Consider the following 18,478-nt stretch of genomic DNA (forward strand, 5'->3'; position numbering starts at 1 on the left):
GAGTGGTGGGTCTATTATAGCAACAGAAGATGAAGAAAGACAACGTTAGATGGAACACTTTAGTGAGGTCTTGAATAGAAGATATGAAGGGAATAATTTGATTGGTATACCTGAATCTGATGAAGACCTTGATGTGCCCATGAATGAATTCAGTGTGTTTGAAGTTGAAGCTATCCTATAAAAATTAAAGAGATAGAAAGCCCCGGGATACGATGGAATAACTCGCCGAGAAGATACTGGCCGAAAATGAAGCGACTCCCAGATTACTTACAAGATAATTTTGTAGAATGTGGCATGAATAGACAAAACCTGATGAATGGGAGTTAGGAGTGTTGATGAAAATAGCCAAAAAAATAAGAGCCCTGACTGACTGCAATAATCACGCAGGCACTTACGTTAGTTGTTATGAAAATATAGTATGCTTATTCTATAGAGACTAGTTGGAAAGACCGAAGAAAAGCTGACAGTTGAACAAGCAGTATTTAGGAAAAATAGAATTTGCACTGACCAAATTTTCATTTTGAAACATGCTGTACAGCAATGCGTAGAATATAGAAATCCTCTTTTGACGGCATTTGTCGACTATGAAAACGGCGTTGATAGTGTACACCGGCAAATTCTATCTTTTATGTGATTTATATTTGGTGGAGTTCATAGCATCTTTCATTTGACTGCCCTTCATATTTAGTTATTTTTTCGGAGCTTAATTCGTTCTTTTCATGTTGTTCCTTAATAAGTTCCAAGTGTTTCTAGTCCTGTTCCATTTTAGGATGATTTATAACTAAACGTACCCCTTTTCATATACAATATTATCAAATATTGCGTAACTAAACTGAGACAGTCAGAATATTTGGTAAACAGCTCCAAAAGTACAAGTAAATGCAATGCAGTATCGTTCGTGTATACAGTATACTGTATGTAATGACTGCGATATTGTCCTTTCTTTACAGCTGAGCATAAGCCTTAGAATGTTATGCTTATTGGATATGTGTATTCCATGCGTGCATATAAGTACATGGCGTTCAGCATGCAACATATACACGATGAATATATGCATTATATATATATATATATATATATATATATATATATATATATATATATATATATATATATATATATATATATATATATATATATATATAATTGCATGGAACAGTTTGGGATGGTGAAGAAGGATTGGACTGGATTGATAACAGAAAATTAGCTGACCTAGAGTATGCTGATGATAATCTCCTTGTCTACAAAACACCACAGGACTTGCAAAACTTGCTTACCAGAATGCATGATATATCACATGAGGTTGGGCCCCAGGTAAATAGAAGAAATACAGAGATGATGAGAACGGAATATGCAATGGAAGATGAAATATCATTGGAAGGAGAAAGGATTGATGAGATGGAATAATTTAAGTGTTTAGGAACTACGGTCTCTAAAATAGGATCTTTAGAATTGGAGTTTAATGAAGGATTGCAAAAAACAAATCAGACAATGGCTAGGTTAAGTAAAATTTGGAAATGAAAGCACGTGAAACTATTTATAAAAATCAGGCTAGACATCACTTTAGTGAGATCGGTGTTACTGTATGGACATGAGTTATGATATAACTATATAGCAATATCCAACTGATTTTTTCATATTTGAGAACAAAGCCCTCAGGAGCATATTGGGAGTTAAATGGCAGGATAGGATTAAAAATGAAACTAAAAGAGATTATCCGAGTGCCTTATGTGGATGAGATCATGGTGAGAGATAGATGGAGATGGTTTGGGCATGCTCTTCGCACTCACCAAGAGAGATTAGTTCACCAAACTTTCAACTGGGCTCCACAAGGCACTAGAAGAGTTGGACGACCCAGGCCTACATGCTGAGGACTATGAAACGTGAAGTAGGAAATGAAGAATGGAGAGGTATTGATTTAAAATCTCATGATAGAGACGGCTGACGAAATCTAACCGAGGCCCTTTGCGTCAATAGGGGTGGGAGATGATGATGATATATGGGTATATATGTTTGTATACATAAGGATGGCAAACTGCCTTTAAAAACGACCAATAAAGACCCCATCTACAATTATTAAAAAAAAGTCCCATTTCCACATCACTTATTTTTCTATACAGATGTAAACAATTTGTACACTGCGCATTTCCTCCCCACCCCTACCTCTACACACAAAGGAAATTGTTTCTCAAAATAAATTTCCGCTTCCCAACCATTTTCCGCTTTCATTTTTGCAAAACACATTCAGCTGCTAACACGATTCGCGAGACATTGTTTCTCTACAGTGATATCGATAGTTATTAAAAAGGTCCTCTAAATACACTCGGACCTTGGTTATTAATACCACTTTGCCCCGTGAAACCTTCTTGACCCAACCCCGTCAATTTACGTCACGCTTAATCAGGCAAATGTTACTTTCCTTTAGTCAAGCATTGGTATATATTTCTTAATACTTCAGTTTTCTTCAATTCATATATGCTTCCACCTTTCAAGAGGCGGACTTACATATCACCTTGTGTTCTCTTTGACAAACAAAGGACGAATCGGTTGCTTATTTCATCCTATTTCCAACTGAACAAAACAGCTGTTAGAATATTCTAACTGTCACCCTGTAAAAGCACGGTATAGACAAATACTATGGTCAACCGATGCTCACAGACAAAATCTTCCTTGTGTAGACGGTACGTTAAGTCCACCAAAGCATGAAAGTGTCGGTGGAATTGTGATATTATAACCAAGTTCTAAGTCACTCTAGGTCGGTAGACGTAATATAGCAATCAAAACATACCTATCTTCATCTTCTAACATAAAAGTTTGCAAGAAAATCAAGGAAGCATATACCGTAAAACATACCAAAACACCACAAAAATGGAGAAATACAATAGATCATACACTGTCTTCTTTTCCCAGTTATTCCTACATTAATGGGTCGGCTGCCTAGCATCAGAAAGTTTTTACAATTACTTTCCTTGCAGTCATCAACCTTTTGCTAAAAAGCTATAAAACAAGACCGCAACTGTCCTTTTAGTCGCTTTCTACGACACGCAGGACACCTACCAAAGGCGTACAATACAGCATTCACTGTATACATCAACTGTTTCATGAAAACTGAAATACACATGCGGCACTTACAAGGTATCAAAATTAAAACTAAATGTTAGAATAAATATCACAATAAATACTGCAATGAAGACTATCAAAGATCTACGTAATTGCTAGCGAAAACATATGACATAAAGATCAGTTATTTCATAACACTGGATACGCTTTGACCAGAAATACCGGTACACAAAAAGTATTTAAATATCTTTAAAAAACAAACCGTGAGAACCCACTTACAAAGATTAAAGACAGGCTTTTTCCCATTATGCAAAAGCAAAACTTGATGCAATAACGGTACACATTTCTTGATGAAAAACATTTCACGTCTTGGAAAAACTCACCTTACCATCAAACATTTGGAAAGCACTCGTCTCCCTCTGCAAAAGGATAAAAAAGAAAAAAACACGTCAGAAAAATTTTCACAAAATAAGAATGGGAAAATCCTTCACAGATTTAATGAATAATACTTAGGTTCTATAAAGCTTTCTTAACGTAGTTCCAGATATGACATGAAACTAAAAATATACAAGCCAGGAAAAACCTCGTTAGAAACGGGCAAGATAAACAAGATGTATTTATTCAAGCTCCTATTTGGGGCGAAAAATATCATTGTAGCAAACCACAAAAAAATATGATGAAAATCAAACACGTGGAGAGAGAGAGAGAGAGAGAGAGAGAGAGAGAGAGAGAGAGAGAGAGAGAGAGAGAGAGAGAGAGAGAGAGAGAGAGAGAGAGAGAGAGAGAGGTTTCATTTTCAGGTGTTCAAACAGTGGATGGCTCAAGAAAAAACACAACGGTCATTACCAAAAAATAGTCCATGGAGAGAGAGAGAGAGAGAGAGAGAGAGAGAGAGAGAGAGAGAGAGAGAGAGAGAGAGAGTTTCATTTTCAGGTGTTCAAACAGTGGATGGTTCAAGAAAAAACACAACGGTCATTACCAAAAAATAGTCCATGGAGAGAGAGAGAGAGAGAGAGAGAGAGAGAGAGAGAGAGAGAGAGAGAGAGAGAGAGAGAGAAGGAAATGTTTCATTTTCATGTGTTCAAACAGTGGATGGCTCAAGAAAAAACACAACGGTCATTACCAAAAAATAGTCCATGGAGAGAGAGAGAGAGAGAGAGAGAGAGAGGAGAGAGAGAGAGAGAGAGAGAGAGAGAGAGAGAGAGAGAGAAACTGCATTATAAAAGGAAAGTTTCATTTGCAAGTGTTCAACCAGTGGATGGCTCGAGAAAGAAAAAGTCATTGCAACATCCCTACTCTCCTACTGGAACGCGGACGAATTCCTACCAGTAGAATTACCACAACAAAATGCTAGAAATGTACTTCCAATACTTTCGAGAAATTCCTTTCATCATGCCTACTGGGGATAATGAATTATGCCACCTTTTCACAAACTTACCATCCATTAAATCCACATAAAAAAACAACCTGAAAATCCTCTTTCTCTATATCTTTTTTGTATCTTCACATTTTCCCCCCATTATTAATAATATTATTATTACTTGCTAAGCTACAACCCTAGTTGGAAAAACAGAATGTTATAAGCCCAGGGTCCCCAACAAGGAAAATATCCCAGTGAGGAAAGGAAACATGGAAAAATTAAATATTTTAAGAAAAGTGGCCAAATTAAAATAAATATTTTCTATATAAACCGGAAACAGTTCATTTAGAAAATTCTAAATATTTTGCTTTCATTATTCACACTAGATATGCATAGCCCATTTCTGTAAAAAAAAATTGAAATGATCACTTCTTACATTTCTACATTGATCTTTCAGTACTACATTGGATCCTCCTCTCTGGTTATGGTTCACATACACCGAATAGTCTGGCCTATTCTTTACAGATTCTCCTCTGTCCTCATACATCTGACAACACCGAGATTACCAGACAATTCTTCTTCACCCAAGGAATAACTACTGCTCTGTAATTGTCAGTGGCTACTTTCCTCTTGGTAAGGGTAGAAGAGACTACCACTGATATTAACATCTCTACTCAAGCTTAATAGTTTCCATTTTCCTTCATGACCCAACTGGCTTATATTACATTAAACTTTCTTCTATTTAAAAAAACGTTCCCTCTTACTAGTTGCTCCTATTCCTCTATTAACCCTAAGAAGCATAGAATCATATACAAATGTCAAACATTCTACATTTTATCTACGTCTATTCATTTTACCTCACAACTTCGCACCTACATCCACTTGCCTGTCTCTGACTTTTTGCATCACTACATCCATAAAGACATTGGATAGTCATGGAGACAACAGATTTTTCTCAAACCAGCTGTCACACTAAGTTTGTTATTCTTGTGCTTACATGTTCTGAGATTTCGCCTCCATCTTAAAAACTTGTATTAGCTCTAAATATCCCTTTTACCATCCACTCAACACCCTATACATTAACTCTATATCTTATTCTATACAAATCTTTTCCAAGGTTCATGGGGCAGTTTTCTTTATTTAAAAAAAAAAAACTTCTCAAAAAACTGTTTTATATAATACTTGATCCTGACTGTACTGATCAGCAAAGTTGTCATCTGTTGTACTTTCTCAATAAAAAGCTACCACATACCACTATGCCCAAACAATATACTTTACATTAGAGTTATCACAATGCTAATGCAGCAATTTTTCCTCTGACCTTTACCTTTGAACCTTTTCCCTAAGCCACAAATACCTTACAAAAAACTGATCAGTCACTATCACTCTACCATCGTCACATCTTATTCGTAATCCCATCAATCTGTTGATTACAGTCACAGGAATTCTCAGCCATACACTACTCTTTTCCACTCATGCAACACTCAGGTCTCTTCCTCTTATGACTTTCACATTATATAAATCTTCAAAATACTCACTCCATCGAACCAGGATTGCATCCACATTAAACAGCATCTCTCTAATTGCATGTCTTAATCTGAGATTAATGCATTTACATTCCTGTAGTATAGATATTTATTGATCATGAAGTTCTTCACATACTCTATTTTTATCATATGACTACTTTCTCCCTCACTTATTTTATGACAGCCCTTATTCTTCTCTTGTAAGTCTGTTGAATATTTTCTTTTCTATAATTCAACTTGGGGGAAAAGAAGAAGCATATACCCATCAAATAGAGAGATGGATCTGTTATAACAACAAAAGAGGAAGAAAGACAACGTTGGATGGAACACTTTAGCGAGGTTATGAACAGGAGATATGAAGGGAATAATTTGATTGATATACTTGAAGCTGATAAAGACCTTGAATTGCCCATAAATGAATTCAGTGTGTTTGAAGTTGAAGCTATCCTCAAAACACTAAAGAGATGGAAAGCACCTGGATATGATGGAATAACTGCCGAGATAATACTGGCCGAAAATGAAGTGACTCCCAGAGTACTTACAAGATTATTTTGTAGAATGTGGCATGAAGAGGCAAAACCTGATGAATGGGAGTTAGGGGTATTGGTGGAAATGGTAAAAAAAAAAAAAATAATAAGAGACCTGACTGATTCCAATAATTACAGAGGCATAACACTTACGTCAGTTGTTATGAAAATTAATAGTATGCTTATTCTAAAGCAACTGGAGAGAAAGATTGATGAAAACCTGAGAGATGAACAAGCAAGATTTAGAAAAGGTAGAAGTTGCACACACCAAATTTTCATTTTGATACATGTTGTACAGCAATGCGTAGAATATAGAAATCCCCTTTAGATGGAATTTGTGGACTATGAAAAAGCCTTTGATAATGTGCACCGGCCAATTTTATTGAGAGTCCTGCATCATTATGGAATTCCTCTTAAATATGTAAATTTTATCAAGTCTGTTCACGAGTAAAGCAAGTGCAAAGTTAATGTTAACAGTCTTATCAAATGTATTTCCAGTGAACAGCAGAATACTCTTAGGGAATGTGTTGTCACCCATGTTGTTTATCCTGCTCATGGATTTTGTAAAGCGTAGAACAGACAGAGATGGTGGAGAAGGATTGAACTGGATTGGTGATAGGAATTTATCAGCGCTAGAGTATGCTGATGATGCTGTCCTTGTTAGCAGAACACCACAGGATGCATGAAATATCACACGAGGTTGGGCTGAAGATAAATAGAAGTAAGACAGATGATGAGACCGTAGTATGTAATGGAAGATGAAATATCATTTGAAGGAGAAAGGATAAATGAGGTAGAATCATTTAAGTATTTAGGAACTATGATCTCCAATACAGGTTTTTTAGAATTATTAGAGTTTAGTGAAAGATTGAAAAAAAACAAATCACACAATGGCTAGGTTAAGTAAAATTTGGAAATCAAATCGCCTGAAATTACACATAAAAATCAGTCTATATATTAGTTTAGTGAGATCGGTGTCATTCTATGGACATGAGTCATAGTATAACAATGAAACAATCGCCAATAAATTTAGTAGATTTGAGAACAAAGCCTCGGAAGGATATTGGGAGTTATATGGCAGGACAGAATTAGAAATGAAACTATAAGAGAGATTACTTGAGTGCCATATGTGGAGGACATCATGATGAGGGGTAGATGGAGATAGTTTGGGCATGCTCTTTGCACTCCCCAAGACAGATTAGTTCTTGAAACGATCAGATTGGCTCCACAAGGCACTAGAAGAGTTGGAAGACCCAGACCTACATGGATGAGGACTACAAAGCTCAAAGAAGGAGGTGATGACTGGAGAAGTATTGAATTAAAAGCTCAAGATAGAGACGACTGGCGAAATCTAACCGAGGCCCTTTGCGTCAATAGGCGTAGGAGGATATGACGATGATGATAATAATTCAACTGCACCCGAAATACCTGCTTTATAATCATCTCATATACTCACTAACACTCACTGCAGTCATTAGTACTCCATCATGGAATTTCCATAACTCTTCATCTACCCCTTACAATTCAACTAGTTTTTCTTTATTTGCTCTTATCAATTTCTTCATATGTGATCCATTTGTCTCAATTTCATTTACAGCAACATTTTCACAACTACCTCTAAAACTCATGTACTGTACATCTTAAATTATGCTTCAGTCACATCAAGGTTACATATACTTCCTACCACCCCTCAACTCACCTTTACATCTATTTAATTGCTCTTCTACCCAATCAGTAGCAAATTCTTTCCTTCAACAGCTGCCCTTTACTTGAGAGTACTTATAAATATTCCTCCTTGTAAACTATTCATCCTCAAAAAATAACCTTCCAATTGAACATTTCCACAAGACACTCCAGCCTTGTTTACTCCATGAACTCCATCTCTTTCTCCTACCTACCTTTGTGTTAATATCATACATCAAACCTTCAAAAGCATTTTCTCCAAGCTCACTAGATCTCAGATATCAAATTTTCAAAAAGACTTTTCATTCTCATTCTTTTCCACTCGAAGGACATATAAAATCTCAACCAGTATTAATCCTTTTACACAGGTCTTACTCATGCAATACTGGAATTAACAAATTATTTTGCATTCTTTCATTCAATGCCAGAATTTTTTGCTACTACAAGAATTGCCTTAACTATATACATTTTCAGCTATTATCGACAAAATAACTTATCCTTTTTAATTTCAGCACACAATACTCTTTTACTTTTGTCTCGCTAAGTGCAAAAACATAGGACTATTCCTTATATACTGTAGTATGTATGACTACTTGTCACTAACACAGGTGACTTTAATAGATGTAAATATCAACCAAAAGTGGCATTTAATATAAATTCAACCTTGGAAATATACATACACTGGAAATTCTTTTATGATAGTCACTTCTGGCGTACAGATTCCTAAATTCCTCAGGAATAAGTACTGTGGTTTTAGAATAAAATTATCTCTCTTTAGGTGGTTCATTAGTACAGTATACTGCTGTGAATTGTTTAGACTTAGAGGCTTGGGTGGCTGAAGAGTATATTTCCAATCCATAGTTAATTTTTGAAAAAATTAAAGTCTTATATAACTTTTAAAGAGTTCTGGCCCCCATGATGTATGGGACAAAACTTTTAAAAGATTAAGAGCCTCAAGAAATTTTACTTTTAAGGCTTTCAAGTGTGGAATCCATGTCAGCCTGCAATCAAATATTAATCCTAATCATCTAGCTTCACTTACACATGGGACCCATTGACTTTTGATGTACATATCCAGGTCTGGATGTACTCCATGAATAAGACAGAATATGACAACAACAGGTTTGCTTGTCAAAAACTTAAATACATTCATATCTGCCCAGTGAATAATTTTGTCAAATGAGAGTTGTAGCCTTCTCTCAACCATTGGCATTCTAGCTTCAGCAAATGATATGGAGATATCTACAACAAATAGTGTTGAGAGAATATCTAGGGAATGACAGGATATACCATTCATGGCTAATGCTAATAGGGTTACACTTAGCTCACTGAGCTAGGGAACTCCTTCTTCCTAACATTTCCACTCTGAAGAGTTTTACCCACTTTAACTTGAAAAAAAATCTATGTGAAATAAACGACTGAATGAACAATGGTAGCTCTCCTCTTTCAAGGTTTCATTGTGGCGATCTCTGTAAGGGTGGATTATTGTTGGAGTTTATAATTGGTGCATAATCACTAGTGTACCAATTGAAAGATCAATGCATGACAAGGTACCTGTTTGAACATGAAAGTGTGTAGGCTCTCCTGTAATAAGCAGTCCCACATCTTCATTTTCCACAATTGATAATATAATGTTGCCCCTAGTGATTGCTAAAACATCGCCCCTTAGAGGATATCTACCGTTCAGATCTCCCAGTAAGAGAAAAGATTAAGGGAGTTTTTGAATCACCTCTACTAAATTATTGGGTGAAGCCCAAAACAGCTAGTCCCAAAATAGCTAGTTCGAAAATAGCTAGTCCAAAACAGCTTGTTCCAAAATAGCTACATCCAAAATACCTAGTAAACCAAAATAGCTAGTATACCAAAATAGCTAGTATACCAAAAAAAGCTTTGCTATCGGTTTATTGTAATGTGGCTGCCGTTAAGGAGTGTCTGTAAGCAGGCGTTCTACTGATGTATCTAAATTATTTTATTTAAATTGACAACTGTTACCGATGAGATTTGGACTTTTTTATTCGTCTCTTGGATTTTTTTTATTTTAAAATCAAAAAGCCCATCAACATGAAAGTGATGAAATTGCAGAAAGGAGGTTACCAAATATGTCATGAGGGATATGTTTATTGAAAGAATACAACCAATAATGGAACGCAAAACTGGAGATGCGTCATCAAAGGATGCAAGGGAACTGCTACAACCTCGGTTGATTATAGTGATACAAGTGATGTCGTTTTAAGTGAAAATTATTCACATGCACCCAATATACCATAGAAAAAGGTGACGATTGCCTTAAGTAGGTTAGGAAATGAAGCTTCTGGTTCAACTGCTCCACCACGTAGAATCATTGCTAACATTATGCAAAATATTAATTGTGAAACTTCGTCTCGCATACCAAAAAGAAAGGCACTTACAAAATGCATCCAACGGAAAAGGCAAAAACTGGAAGGCTACTTTCCAGAACCGGAATCACTTTCAGCGATCATTTTACCCAAAAAAATTAAAACAATTACTATAGGGAGTGCTAAAGAAGCCTTTTTAATTTATGATGAAAGTGATTCCCATACTAATATTTGCAAGTAAAACTATGCTAGACATACTTGCAACTGCTGGTACCTTTCTGACTCTAACCAAAGGCTGGAAATCATATAGTGCAGCATGTGAGCGGCCCCACCCCCTTCTTTAGATGCATCTCTGAAGAGCATTAAATCCTGATTGGGGAACGAGAAGATTCTGGCCTCGCCGAAGGTTTTCCTCAACAAGTCACCAACTCAAATCTAGGCTACCACCTGATCCCGAGTTATAGGAACTCGGGTGTCCAGTGGGTCGGAGTGATAGTTCCACATGGACTTCAGCTGCCACTGAGGAAGGGTGCAGCCGTATTCCTTCAGCCTGTGTACTCTTTTGTCTGATGGGAAGACTTTCTCTAGGATGGTGTCTATGATCATTCCAAGGTATACCAGTCTCTGTGAGGGTTGCAGAAATGACTTCTTGTGATGTATCAGGACCCCCAGATCCTAACAAAACTCGAGAAGCATGTCTCAGTGGCGAAGAAGGGTCATCTCCGAGTCTGCTAGGATTAGCCAGTTGTCCAGATATCTGAGAAGATAGATGCCGTTCCTGTGACCCCAAGATGAGACTAGGGCAAACACTCTGGTAAATACCTGAGGAGCTGTCGTGAGACTGAAGCATAGAACTTTGAACTAATATGCCTTTCCCTTGTGAATGAATCTTATAGATACGTCCTTGAAGAATGATGTATTGGGATCTGGAAGTATGCATCCTTCAGATCCAGTGTGCACATGAAATCCCTTGGACGTACCGCTTGGATGACCGTGTCTGCTGTCTCCATTCTGAACTGAGTCTGTTGAACAAACTTGTTCAGAGGGGAGAGATTGATGACTGGTCTCCAGCCTCCAGTCATCTTTTTTACCAGAAATATTAAACTGTAAAAGCCTGGATGCCTGTCTACCACCTCTTGGAGAGCAAACCTTTTGTAGCATGGTCTAGACTTCAGCCCTGAGGGCCAGCTCCTTTGCGGATCCCTTTGCATAGAAGCCTAGATGCACTGGATCCTGAGTCAGGGGAAGGAGAGATTGAATGAATGGGACATGATACCCTAGGGCGATCACATCGACTGTCCATGGATCTGCCCTATGGAGCTGCTACCTCTGCCATCAGCACTGTAAGCATCCTCATACAGGTGGTGGGTAATGAGGAATGCCATTCTTACTGGGAGGGACCACCTCGACCACCTCCCTTTCCTCCTTTCTTTCTTCTGAAGTACTTGGACCCTTTCTGTCCTTGGACTGAAAGGGCTGCTTAGACACCTTGGAAGGTCCTGGAAGTTGACTGGTGAGTAGAAGAATGTGCTTGCTGAGGCCAAGAAGACTAGGCAGGTCTACCATAGGACAGAGATGTCATGGCCCTATGGAGGAGAGAATCATTGGACAATTTCCTCCATTGCTCGGCAACCCTCTCTATCTCTTAAGGAACAAAGAGAGAAGAACCCTCGAGGGTGGAATTCCTCAACCGAGAGACCTCCACTTTCGGCACCTGCTTGTGGAACCGACCTATGACGGTAACCTTTCTCTTGAGTACAACGTTCGCCCACAGGTTGACAACGTGGTGCGACAGAAACTCAAGAGCCCGGGTACCTGACAACAGGAAGGACTCTGTCTTCCTGGCCGACTCTTTCGACAGATCATGGGAGCGAACCATGAAGCCCAAGGATCCCAACCATATATCTAGCCATGAAGCAGCCTGCATGGCGTACTTTGCGCCTTTCTCTATGTTTAGGAGCTCAACTGCTGATATTGAAGCCTTCAGAGAGGAGAAAGTTTAAGTGGGAACTCCCTTCGTTAGGGACTCTACCGTAGGATTGAGGGTCATAGTGGAATGTGGTTCCCCTTCGATCTCGTAATACTTCCTTTGTAACACAATAGGAAGTGGAAGAGACTGAGAGGAGGAACCTGCCCTCAAAGAAATAGAAGTTTCACCTATCTAAGCGATAGCTTTCCTTTTGGCAGCCGTCAGACCTTTGGACCAGGGCAAAGCAGCACTGGACCTGGAAGGCTTCTGGGTCTCGAATATTTTGGTGAAAACTGTATCCTTCCCTTCCTCGATGGGGAAAGCAGGAGTGGATAGCTTGTTGAAGGCCCTCATACAGGTGAGTATCTGCCGAAAGGTATGCTTCGACTCATGTCTCTACTGTTCGGACTAGCCGCATTTGCAAGATTCTCATCCTCCGAGGCTAAGGAGTCGTCCACCTCCTGGTAAGCGGGCCCAGGTGTGCAGGTGAGCCTTGGAAAGCTGGAGAGCGTTGGCAAGCTGGAGAGCGTTGGCGAGCTGGAGAGCGCTGATGAGTTCGAGAGCACTGGTGCACAGGTGAGCGCTGGCGCAGAGGAGAGCACTGGTGCACAGGTGAGCGCTGGCGCAGAGGAGAGCGCTGGTGTGCAGGAGAGCACTTGCGAGTTAGAGAGCGCAGAATTGCAGGAGAGCACTGGAGTGCAAGAGAGTGCTGTCACGCTAGTGAGTGCAGGTGCGCTGGCAAACGTAGATCAGCTGGAAAGCCGGCAAATGCTGGTGATTTGAATGGTGAGAACGAGCTGGAGATCGCTGGAGCATTGGAGAGCACTGAAGCACAGGGGACTACTGATGCGCTAGAGAGAGCTGATGCCCTGGAGAGCGCTGACGCGCTGGAGAGCATTGAAGAGCTGGAGAGCACTGACGAGATGTTGGTGAGCGCTGGTGCACTGATGAGCGCTAGAGCGTTGTAGAGCGCTGGTGCCCGGCCGAAGGTCTGGAACGCTAAGAAGGAAGGCTCGTTCTTGAGGGTGAGGGGTGTTTTGCAACATCACGTGACAGGAAGGGTGAAGGCAGGTCAGGAATAAGGATGTGCCCCATGGAAGGGCGAACATCCACCGTGGGGGATTACGAGCGATCCACAGAAGAGTCCAAGACCAATGTCCGAGTACTATCAGCAGCGTTGTCAGTAGAAGGTCCAGGAACGGGTGAAGGTCGAGGGCCAGAAGACAACAGAAGAGGCTCCTCCTCTGCGGGGGAAGGCGGCTTTTCACAAATGGTGAAGGGAGACCTCTAAGGCGAAGTGGTGGGCAAGCTGTACAAGATTGCTGATACCCTCTGGGGGCTGGTGGATTGGCAAGCTGACCTTTAGAAGCAGTAGTCCTACACAGAGGAGTCTCTATGAGTGAACTCCTCTGAGGAGAAACACTCGCAGGAGAGACAGACGAGAGACTTAGCTCCCCCTCGAAGGATGATCAGGAAAGGGGGAAGCTCAGTCGGCAGCAAAAGCTGAAGAGTCTAAAGAGGCAGGGGCGTCGGCAGCAGCAGCAGCAGCAGCAGAAGACGCCGAAGAGGCAAGGGCGACGGCAGCAGCAGCAGAAGATGCCACAGACACCACTACGTTGACGATCGACCGAGGATCCACCTCCGAAGTCGATGAAGGCTGCACACTGGCACCACGGATGATGAGCTGCAGCAAGGAGTCCTTGGAGGGCGGGCCCGGAAGCCTGAAGGATGACCACACCAGAACAAAAGGAGAAAGACACATGGCCTTACCCGGGGGGAGAGGTGGGGCTGCTTCGCTAGGGCAAGCAACACCCTCTCTCGAGGACCAGGGTTGACCAACAATTAAAGGGCCTACGCTAGTAAAATAGCTATTTGACGATCTCTCAGAAGTAGGAGCATCAGAGGAAGGTCGGGACGCAGAAGAAGAAGCCTTGGGTATTTTCCCTTTCAAAATAATTTTCGAAGGAGATATATCCCGCTTTGACTTCTTTTTCCTCCGGCGCCCAAACCTTTCCCACTGGGAGGCCGACCACTCCCAGCACTCACTACACTTGTTATCTCTACACAATGTTGACCTCTGCAGGCAATACAAAGGGTGTGAAGATTAGTGTCTAAGGCCGACATGAAGGTACCGCAGGGCCGGCCCTCAAGTCCAGGGCAGGTTCTCATGGTCGGCAGAAGTCAACACACACTAAAAAAGAGAAAGCGCAAACAAAAGCAATTAATAGCAGTCCAAAATAGGCGTGGATGAAGAACAGCAACAACCATTCACCATCTGAGCCAAAAGCAAAGTGAAATAAATCACAGGTGTGTGAGTGGGAGTGGTAGCAAGCTACCCGCCCAAACCCCCTTTCTAGCGGAATGGGTAGTTAGCCCTCACTAAAATTTCAATGGGTTGTTCTTTCAGCTTCGCCGTAAGTCATAACACCTAATAAATAGCATTGGTTTGTATTCCAGTTACGGAACAATTGCTAGTTTTCATCTTGGAAACATTGCTTTTATAAAGAGGTACCCAGATGAACATTCTGTAAAGAAACTTGTGATAAACTGTGTTATTACCAGGGTTGACTACTGTATTATTATTACTAGTTAGGCTACAACCCTAGTTGGAAAAGCAAAATTCTATAAGGCCAAGGGCTACAACAGGGAAAAATAGCCAAGAAGGAAAGGAAATAAGGAAATAAATATGACAAATTCGTAGATAATTTGTATTTTTCCTAACTATACAAACCTTAGCTATTTACATGGGGTAATTACTTCAGCGGCGCTGAATGACGAGCCATTAGAATTTTAACAAGAGTTTACTACCCCACCGCTAGTTAGCGGGGGTTAGGAAAGGGTAGCCAGCTAACAACACCCCCCCCCCCCCCGGTCACACACACCAGTGATTGCTTCACTTTGCTTAGAGGTAGGACTTATCCCGGGGGACAGGGCTGGCGGGCAAATATGTGTAAATAGCTAAGGTTTGTATAGTTAGGAAAAATGATATTTTAATTACAAAATAAATTTTTGAATATACTTACCCGGTGAATATATAATAGCTGAGCCTCCGGCGGCTCGACAGAAAAAACACAAAAACTCGCGAGCGATCGCTATGAAGGTTGCGGGTGTGCCCACTAGCGCCAACTATCGGCCAGATACCGCATATACATGCAAACAGACCCAATTTTTCTCATCCCGCTGGGTCTCTATCGGGGAGGAAGGGGGGGCCTTTAATTTATATATTCACCGGGTAAGTATATTCAAAAATTTATTTTATAATTAAAATATCATTTTTAAATATTTAACTTAGCCGGTGAATATATAATAGCTGATTCACACCCATGGTGGTGAGTAGAAACCAGAGTTAATTAAGTTTACAGCGTATATGCTTAGAGTTTTTGACAGTTATATCATAACAAAACCCAAATATATAAAGGTACCTGGTAAGGAAGTTGACTTAGACGATTACTCTGCCTTATTAGTCTGTCTTCCTCACGAAGCCCAGCGATCCTCTTAGGATGCTGAAAGACTCCCAGGAGCTGAAGTATTAAGGGCTGCAACCCATACAACAGGACCTCATCAAACCCCTAATCTGGGCGCTCTCAAGAAATGACATTTGACCACCCGCCAAATCAAAAAAGGCTGCGAAAGGCTTCTTAGCCTTCCGTACAACCCAATTAAAAAAAAAAAAACATTTCAAGAGCAGATTAAAAGGATATTGGAATTAAGGGAATGTAGTGGTAGAACCCTTACCCACTACTGCATTCGCTGTAACGAATGGACCCAGTGTGTAGCAGTCCTCGTAAAGAGTCTGGACATCTTTTAAGTAAAATGACGCGAATACCGATTTGCTTCTCCAAACGGTCGCGTCCATAATACATTGCAGAGATTTATTTTGCTTAAAGGCCACGGAAGTTGCTATAGCTCTTATTTCGTGCGTCTTAACCTTAAGCAAGCATCGGTCTTTTTCATTCAAGTGAGAATGAGCCTCTCGTATTAAAAGTCTGATAAAATATGACAAAGCATTCTTTGACATAGGCAATGATGGTTTCTTAACTGAGCACCATAATGCCTCAGATCCACCTCGTAAGGACTTAGTACGAGCTAAGTAGAACTTAAGAGCTCTAACTGGACACAGCACTCTTTCAAGTTCGTTGCCTACGATCTCTGACAGGCAAGGTATATCAAAAGACTTAGGCCAAGGACGAGAAGGCAGTTCATTTTTGGCCAGGAAACCAAGTTGAAGTGAACACGTGGCTTTTTCTGTAGAAAAGCCGATGTTCTTACTGAAGGCATGAATTTCACTGACCCTTTTAGCCGAAGCCAAGCACACTAGGAAAAGCGTCTTGAGGGTGAGATCCTTCAGGGAGGCTGAATGTAATGGCTCAAACCTGTCTGACATAAGGAACCTTATGACCACGTCTAAGTTCCATCCAGGAGTTGCCAAACGACGTTCCTTAGAGGTCTCGAAAGACTTAAGGAGATCTTGGAGATCTTAATTGTTGGAAAGATCTAAGCCTCTATGACGAAAGACCGAAGCCAACATGCTCCTGTAGCCCTAAATCGTGGGAGCTGAGAGGGAGCGAACATTTCTCAGATGTAAAAGAAAATCTCAGATTGGGCTACAGAGGTACTGGAAGAGGACATAGATGCTGGCTTGCACCAATCTCGAAAGACTTCCCACTTCGACTGGTATACTCTGAAGGTAGAAGCTCTCCTAGCTCTCGCAATCACACTGGCTGCCTCCTTCGAAAAGCCTCGAGCTCTTGAGAGTCTCTCGATAGTCTGAAGGCAGTCAGACGAAGCGCGGGGAGGCTTTGATGAACATTCTTTACGTGGGGCTGACGTAAGAGATCTACCCTTAGAGGAAGACTTCTTGGAATGTCTACCAGCCATTGAAGTACCTCGGTGAACCACTCTCTCGCGGGCCAGAGGGTAGCAACCAACGTCAACCTTGTCCCTTCGTGCGAGGCGAACTTCTGCAGTACCTTGTTGACTATCTTGAATAGTGGGAATGCATATAAGTCCAGATGAGACCAATCCAGTAGAAACGCGTCTATGTGGATTGCTACTGTATCTAGGACTGGAGAGCAATAGATTGGTAACCTTTTGGTTAACGAGGAGGCAAAGAGGTCTATGGTGGGTTGACCCCAAGTAGCCCAAAGACTCTTGCCCACGTCCTTGTGGAGGGTCCATTCCGTGGGTATCACCTGACCCCTCCGACTGAGACAGTCTGCCAAGACGTTCAAGTCCCCCTGGATGAATCTCGTCAACAGGGAGATGCCTCGATTTCTTGACCATATGAGAAGGTCCCTTGCGATCTCGTACAGCGTGAGGGAGTGTGTGCCTCCTTGCTTGGAGATGTACGCCAAAGCTGTGGTGTTGTCTGAGTTGACCTCTACCACTTAGTTTCGAAGAAAGCTTTCGAATTTCATCAAGGCCAAGTGGACTGCTAATAGCTCCTTGCCGTTGATGTGCATGCTCTTCTGACTTGAGGTCCACAGACCCGAGCATTCCCGACCGTCCAGGGTCGCACCCCAACCCAAATCCGACGCGTCTGAGAACAACACGTGGTTTGGGTTCTTGACTGCTAGGGATAGTCTCTCTCTCAGACTGATATTGCTGTCCCACCATTTCAGGCATGCCTTTACTGGTTCGGAGACTGGGAATGATACCGTCTCTAACGTCTTGTCCTTGTTCCAGTGAGAGGCTAGATGGAACTGGAGAGGCCGAAGGTGTAGTCTCCCTAGCGAGACAAACTGCTCCAGGGATGAGAGAGTCCCTACGAGACTGTTCCAACTCCTGACTGAACAAACGTTCTCTTTTCAGCATTAGTTGGACTTCGAGCAGGGCTTGTTCTATTCGGGTGGCAGACGGAAAAGCCCGAAAAAACTGGACTGCGAATCTCCATCCCCAAATATAGAATCTGGGATGGGATCAGTTGGGACTTTTCTAGGTTGACCAAAAGTCCCAACTCCCTGGCCAGACTCAACGTCCAATGTAGATCCTGCAGACAGCGAAGACTGGACGATACT

At 41.2% G+C, this 18,478-nt stretch overlaps 1 long non-coding RNA gene across 1 annotated transcript in view; it reads right to left on the reverse strand.

The window, feature by feature from the left end:
- Nucleotides 1–1,578: 1,578 nt before the first annotated feature.
- The window catches only part of LOC137623818 (uncharacterized), a 66,439-nt gene continuing 49,539 nt past the window's right edge, over nucleotides 1,579–18,478 (reverse strand). Inside the window, exon 2 of the long non-coding RNA XR_011040649.1 lies at nucleotides 1,579–3,479. This is a non-coding gene — a long non-coding RNA (uncharacterized lncRNA). The remainder of the gene's footprint in view (nucleotides 3,480–18,478) is intronic.

This window comes from Palaemon carinicauda, chromosome 30 (genome assembly GCF_036898095.1).
Source record: "Palaemon carinicauda isolate YSFRI2023 chromosome 30, ASM3689809v2, whole genome shotgun sequence".
Classification (NCBI taxonomy): Eukaryota; Metazoa; Arthropoda; class Malacostraca; order Decapoda; family Palaemonidae; genus Palaemon; species Palaemon carinicauda.